Genomic DNA, 8,291 nt, shown 5'->3' on the forward strand with positions numbered 1-8,291 from the left:
TTGAAGTGTGGGGTGGGAGCATCTCAAAGTCTACTTGGAAAGAGTTTGAGAATGTCCAAAAGCGTTTTCTTACAAACTTTCTCCAAGTTAAGACACAAACACCATATATGCTCCTACTTCTTGAGTCGGGATCTCTTCCAATTGAGGTTATGGGCATGGAAAGGGTTGTGGAGTACATGATAAAGATGCGTCAAAACCCCTCACATCGACTTCCTACAATTGCATGGGAAGCAAGCAAAAAAGTTCAAAAGACGCATAAAAGCAAGATCTTGAGCACGGGATGGATGCAAGACATAAAGAAGTGGTTTGGGAGATGGGATGCATTACACTTGCTACATGATGCTTCAATTGACTCTCAAGTGAATGAAGCTTTTCTACAACGCCAATGTATTACGGCTTGGGAGAAATCCGGTGGGTCACGCTTCATACATTACACCACCTATATTGCCCCCAACTACAAAACCATGTTCTTCGCTGAGAGAGGAAACCGTACTCACACTTACATGCTTGAGCCTATTCCCTTGTCTGCGATACGCACTATCGTAGCAATTCGGCTTAGCTCCCATTTCCTTCGATGCGAGATAGGGCGTTGGGACAATGGAGAAGAGTCAAATCAATTGTGCACATTATGCTCACTGCAAGTTCGAGAGTCTAAGTACCACACACTACTAGAGTGCTCAACTTTTGATCACATCCGAACTTGCTTCTCTCACATTTTCAGCCATAACTTAGACCTACACACTTTCCTCTCCCAGCCAAAGTGTGGGCTCTCCATTGCGACTCTCATCACTACAATTTTGGAGCATCGAGAGTCACTCATCAGCCGTACACATACTACATCACATGTAACTTTGGTCCCATAGGTCATATTTGACCTCCGAGGACGATGATAAAATCTATCTATCTATCTCTTTCTCTCTCTCTCTCTCTCTCTCTCTCTCTCTCTCTCTCTCTCTCTCTCCCCCCCCCCCTCTCTCTCTCTCTTATTGCCAACCCCTCCACCCAGCTAACTAACAGAGCCGCCATGCACTAATGCTCACCAACCCGACAGGGCGCCCATTTATTTTTTTCTGACGTTTCAGTTTTACATTTCTACCAGTAGTGTTAACATGTCGTCAATTTTAGAGGAGATCGTTCACAAGTTGGTGGTTTCCCAGCTTATTCTGGAGCACACCACAACCGCCACCCCTTCGTTTTTCTCTCCCTCTGCCAATCACTGGCACACACCAACTACGGTAACTCTCTCTCCCTCTGGCTGCCCACCATTACCCTTGCTTTTGCATGCAACAGCTCGACCAGATATTCGCATGCATTCCCGCCAGTGGGTGATCATCTCTGTTATGTTGCCTTTGGGAGACCCTCATGCTCACAACCTCCTCTCCATACGCTCCTCTAGGTGAGCCCATTTTCCCTATCGCTCTTTGCTCTTCCTTTTCTACTCCTGCTGGAAACTCCCCATGCGTTTATCAAAAGCTCTCCCCTTTGAACTCATAGTCATGCCAAATTTGTATTTTTATTTTTTGGCCTCTTCTTAAGGCTTGAGCCCACTACAGCCCATCACTACATATATACTTGCGAGTATACGCCTTGGTGAGTTCCAACAACACTAATTGAAACCTGCCTAGAGCATGCGGCTCATTCGCTCATTCAAAGAACGGGCCATTTGTTTCACTCGACTTGACTTTAAATGGTGCGGAATCTCAAAATTTTCAGAGAAAGTACGGAAGCGCTCATGCAGATCGTCAGTAGCAGGAGAAATATCCATTAACGGGACGCATTAGGTCGAGAAGGGAAATGTGAGGGGCGCTAATGCGGACAAGAGAAGACTTGGAGACATGGATACAGATAGGTGAATGAGTATGGGAAACTATACGCAATTTTTATGCCTTTTTGAAGCTATTTCAAGATGTTTCTTCTCATTCTTTTGAGCCATGCTTGTAATAAACATAGCACTCGCGTATACAAAAAGCTTTATGGATAGCAAGATTGCAAGAAGGCTTGAGCAAGAAGGACGCTAATTAGATATGGTGCTACAATTTTGATCTCTCTCTCTCTCTCTCTCTCTCTCTCTCTCTCTCTCTCTCTCTCTCTCTCTCTCTCTCTCTCTCTCTCTCTCTCTCTCTCTCTCTCTCTCTCTCTCTCTCTCTCTCTCTCTCTCTCGTCTGCGATTTGTATACACACACCTGCAAGCAATGCAATCTATCACTCCCTCTTTCAAAGCACCCATTGGACACAACTATGGTGGACACGCATGGTGCGCTTCTCTTAGTTTGGTTTTAGTGCCTGTGGATTTATACTTACGCACGAGTCCTAATCTGTGTAGCTCATCTCCCCCATCGCAACAACTGTGCAGAGTCAAGTGACTGTGAAACTTCAACGTTGTACAATGAAGGGTAGTTTTCTTTTTAGTGTATGTTAAAACTTTGAATCAAGCTTTTTTCCTTTTTGTATCTGATACCAAGTCTGAATGTGTGAGACTCTAACAATCTTGTTACAATCTTAGGATCATACTGATCGACCTCATTATCTAGGTCTATCCAAAGAGAATAGTATTTAATCTCACTAATTTTGGTTGAAACTTGATCTATAGAAAAAAAAATTAAAAAAATTAAAAAGAAAAGAATGGTTGAGCATTGCTGAAAGTCTTTATTTATCTAATTGTAACAAGAACACTGGCTTGCTATCATTTCCAAGCATATAACTCACTCATAGGCACACCGTCTCTCTCTCTTTATCTCTTTGTGTGAGAATCTGAGATCTCCCCCCCCCCCCCCCCCCCCCCAATAGAGCTCCATCATTTCAAACCTTGACTCCTCTTTTAGTTTTTGCCTATTGAATCCTAGTAGATCTGTAGGCTAGCATTGATAGTATATTAAATCTCAAAAGATGGAATGCCTAAAATGAGTATGGCTCCACCAAATATCATGATTGGAAATTCTAGACTCCTATACACGAGTACAAAATTGACCCCAAATCAATTGTATGAAAAGCTGATCATGTCACTATGGAAGTATTTGTAGCTATTAAAAAAAAAAACAAAAAACAAACAAACAAACAAACAAAAACAAAAACAAAAAGGGCCTCATACAGCTTATGTAATACAATGATTGTGATTATTTCTTTTAGCACATGCACAACACATTATGAAAGAGTCTTTCACTCCTTTTTGCAACCTTGTCAAGCATTATATTTCTAGTTAGTTTATACATTCAACTTGAACAAGTAGAGACTTATAATTGATCCTTTCCCCAGTAGTTCCAAATTAATACTCACCTACACTACATAGTCTTTGCACGACTGCTTCATAAGCTGATACAAATTTATAAAACGTTTTCTTCATTCTATCATGTTTAAATGACTTATTCTCATATTTAACTCTTCTTTGTCAATATCCGCTTCTGCAAGCACGTTTTATTGGTGTAGATTCGCCGGATGAGGCAACACCAATCACAAAATCACGCTGCAGTGGCTGGCCGCCACTACAATTGGTATGATTTTGTTACCTGGGGTTAGAAAAAGAAAGATATTTTGGATTTGTATTTGGAAATGGCGAATTTGGAATTGGTATATGATGATTTTATGTTGCGATAGTATTTATGGAATTGGACTTGAGATTGATGAGATCAATGGATTATTGAATGATGAGTGTGACCAATGATATCTTGATTCATTAGGATAGACATATACTGCTTATTCTAGTGGTATGGGACACTAGAATAGGTAGTATGTGGATAACGGCAGGCATAAGCTAATGTTGTTTAGTTTCATAAATTTTTCTTTTATTGTGTGATGTTTTTTGACACAACATACTAATCAGTGATTTTGACAAGTACTGTTTCCAGATTTTTATATTTGCAACTGAGGACAGTTGCTTTCCAACGGAGAGGTATGTAATGGAATTGATATTTCTATTAATTATTGCAGCTGATAGGTGGAAAAGTCTTGACCAAGCTAGGCCTATGCATACGGAAATATATTTCATGTATTATTCAAGTGCTCTTTATGAGCTTCGGCCATTTATGACCGGCCGGCCAGTTTGTACTCACAATTGACCATTTAAGAAATCTATAAAACAAATACGCGTAAGAGGGAAATGGTCACTCTTGCACGGGGGGAGATTGCACCCAGTGTCTATGTATTCTTCTCTCCTCTCTTCTCTTCTCTTCTCTCTCACCGTGCCGGCGTAGCACTCCGCTCTAGGAGGTGCGCCTGCACGTGCTCGCTTACTCTGTCTCGCTCTCTAGTGCCTCTTTCATGTGAGATTTGCTATGGCGTTTACGCGTACACGATGGCGCAGGTATGGAGATCTATTGATTTATGGTCTGTAGCATGTTATTCTATGTATTTTGCAGGGATCCACGACTTCCAACTGTAGCAAAATGGCCTGCATAGTACTATGTGTTGTGGAAATAGAGGCAAAAATGGAAACATAGGTCGAAATGAGCCCTATGAATGCTCACCAAAAACAGCTCAAGAGCACACAACACATGAAGTAGAATTACTCAATGTGCTCGTAGAAAGATAAGGCTTGCCAAAGAGTGATGGGTATCTACAGAAGAAAAAGCCCCACTTTGCAAAAGAAAAAAGTTCCCTAGGAGCCCTAATTGTGTTGAGACTTATCATTGTCACAATATGGTAGCATGCATATCCATGTCAGCCTCATTTTTAAAGATGATCACAACTCGTTCAAAGATGCTATTGTGTGTGTTTGCGTTGTTAAGCAACACTGCATAGGCTTCATCTTTCTCAATTTCTTTGCCAATGGTTGCAAGTTTTTTTCAAGACCTTTAAATTGACTTACTAGAGCAACGATGGATTCATTTGTGTGAGATTGCAATATATAAATTTGCATCAATAAGTTAATTTTAGAATTTTTAATTATGAGCCAAAAAGATTTCAAATCCATTTGAGACTTCTTTTGCTTCCTTGAATTCCAAAATATGGTGTGGCACATCATCATGTACATGGCTAACAATTATGCCCAATGCTTTGTTGTTGTTTTTTTTTCACTTTAGTGGACTAATTTGGATAGTAGTCTCTCCATATTTAAAGAACTCCCAATGGTCTTTATGCAAAAGATGATTCGTTGTTTTGATTCCACTCATATGATGAAGCCCTCCTTGATAGATCAAACAATTACAAGAGTGGCCATGCTCACAATCCAAGCCATGGCATCCATAGGACCAGGAAGATACAAGAGGGGTTTCAAAATGCACACAAATGACCCAAGCTATCCCTAACTTACCAACATTGCATTGACCGCCCAATTCCATTCACCGGGGTCCTTGTTTTTACCAAATGAAGCGACCGATTCTTTAGTTTCTTGTATGATCTCCAAGAAGCAGACACAAGAGAGATCGTTGTCAAAGACCCGACAATTTCTAGCCTTCCAAATTTTCTTAAAATAGCAAAATTTGACAACTTGCATACAAATCAGCAGCACTTGGCTTTTCATCCTCCTACCGCTAAGGAATAGTCGTTCTTGTAGAACCCAATCTTCCAGGTCTTTTGAATCCATTTGCACATCTTCCCTGCCAACCCACATATCATTGGGCACTTGTTGTTGAAAAGGTGCACAAGGTTCTCACTTGTCACTTTGTAGCCAGAACACCTATCCGATCCAGGCCCTTTGATCGAGATCTTCACTCCTGTTAGTATAGCCCCCATAGCACTTTCCAAAGAAAGACCTTCATCAACAACGGCCGTTGTGGGCTCCAAAAGTTGTTAGTAACCACCATCCACCTTCCTTCCAGCCATTGCTTACCCCAGAGTCTATTGAGGGGATAGAAACCTTCTAGAGAGTCCAAGAGATAGTGCTACACATCTTTGGTCTTTGTTTTGCCTAGAGGTCTATTCTTCGGCCATCACCGGGCCTTCCATTTGAATGCAGACTCGCACACCAGAAAACAATACTTGTCCAACCCAACCAAGACTCTAATGACTAGATATATTTTGGGCTTGTTTAGAAGAAATTGGGTGGTCAGGGAGTCGGAATATTGCCATCTCATGTTCTTGTTATCCCACATATGGCGAAGATGATTGAGCCCTTTATTGTTGATCTTCCTAGCTACCTCTCTCCAAAACGGGTTGAGCTGTATAGAGGCCACCTTTGATAGCCATGGGGACCAATAAGAGATGGAGTTACAAAAGTACCTTGTCACCTCTTCCCATTCTAGTGCCTTTGATGCTCTATTACGCTTTCAAACGATCTTGCATATTATGCCTTCCAATCTTAATCTGGACAAATGAGAGGCAAGTAGCTTGTTGTAAACCTCTAAATTTTTTCATTGACCACCCATAGAGCTCAATTTTTCCTTGTTGATCAAGTACTCTACCATGACGACCCATGATTGGTTGTGTGTCGTAATTGATGTGAATAGCTTGGTGCATTGGGCCTCTGCATGGATAGAGGGGTTGAGAATCCTGATACCACCTTGCTCAATTGGCCTTGCAACAATCTCCCAACTTGCCCATTGCCAAGGTGTCATGTCTTTGGTGTTATTTTTCCATAGAAATCTTTTTACCAATTTCAAGAACTTCTTCCAATTGCATTTGGCTAATTTAAGAATCCGGATGGTGAAGGCTATGTATGGGATTAGAAATGAGTTGATCACTTTAACCCTGTCTAAGAAGGGAAGCAACACATAATCCCGTCTTCTCATCTTGTTTCTTACCTTGTCCATTACCACCCATTGGTATCTTTGCTTATGAGTCACATTTACCCCTAGCGGTGGACCCAGGTGAAGAATTATCTTCCCTTTAGATACAATTTCTCCAGACCACATATCCGGATCAAAAGAGTCATTTTCAGATAGTAAGATCAACCCAGATTTTTCAATACTACATTTTGATCCAAAGGCTAGGGCGAACATTTGAACAATCTCCAAAGCCCTTCAAAAAGTTTGCAGGCAGGCTTTGAGGAAAAGCATGGAACCATTTTCAAACATCTTGGCCAAGAGTTGGTCCTTTTTTGCCAAGGCCCAGCCCTTGGATCTCCCCTTTTCTGGCACTAGCTTCCAGCTGGTCACCAATGGATGCGAGCCTCTAGCAAACAACATCAGAGAAAGCAAGCAGCCCTACTTGATTGATCTTTTGACTTCAAAAGCACCCACAATCCTATTATTAAAGAGCATCTCATAGTGGCCTCCATCACTGAGAGTGCAAACGAGCCGGCACAATCGAGGCCCAAAGCCCAGAGATTTCATGACCTCTACCCTCCTTGATGAACTTAATTGCGATATTATTGATAATGTCAAGATCCATGACTAGCAAGGGACTTCCCACTTGAGCACTTGAATCTGTTTCCTCAACTGTTGTGACTGCTTGTTTCAAAATAAAACACATTAACATGCCTTTGCATGTAGTGATCCAAATTAATTTATCTACATGTATAGCCTTGCCAACTAAGTCCATTTGTGTTAATGTATGGCCTTGCCAATTTGGAATTTCTATGTCCCAAGTAGGTTAAGAAGAAGGAAAACTATTTATAGAATATTTATTTATTTATTGTCCAAACTCACGATCGTCAATGGAGGAGTTATATTAACTGTGAAAGAGATGTACAAAGCCATAAATGCATGCTTCATGCAAGGCGTGTTTTCGTGTACCTTGTCAATCCAAAGGCCCCTACATAGCATCTTACTCTATGGTGGTTAGAATAAGATTTTGAGAGGCACAAACAGATTGAAAAGAAGTGGTAAAACTCCAAGTCACTCAGTGAGGATACTCTCAAAATATTGAGATTGCTTCTACAACCCATTTTGAAAAAAAACACGGGAAAATTGTGATTACAAGTGTGATTTCAATCCGTCTCATACCATTGAAAGACATTTGGAAAAGCACGAAATCCCACCCAACAAACTCCTTATATTGGTTGGCCTTATATAGGACCCCTGGCCATGTGTGGATCTCATAGGCTACTGGTACACCCTATTCCCATAGGCTCCTAGCTTCTAAGATCTTAGCTATATGCCTTATTACCTAACAAGATTCAAATATAGTGTAGAGAGGATTTCTTGCTATGTGTGCATCTCATGGGCTACTTGTAGGCCCTATTCCCTTAGGCTCCTAGCCCCTATGCTATTAGTCATAGGGCATGTTACCTGAAAACAAGCTTGAAATCTAGACAAGATTTTATGATTTTAGTGGATGAATCGTACAATAAAGATCAATTTTTTTTGTTCACAAAATGTGAGTTGTGAGAAGTGGAAACATAAGATAGATGAATATGGATAAAGACAATGAAAATATGTGCACAATCCCGTAGATTCAATAGCAAACAGCAGCAACCT

The sequence above is a fragment of the Adiantum capillus-veneris genome, chromosome 3 (assembly GCF_014529385.1).
Source record: "Adiantum capillus-veneris isolate H3 chromosome 3, ASM1452938v2, whole genome shotgun sequence".
Classification (NCBI taxonomy): domain Eukaryota; kingdom Viridiplantae; phylum Streptophyta; class Polypodiopsida; order Polypodiales; family Pteridaceae; genus Adiantum; species Adiantum capillus-veneris.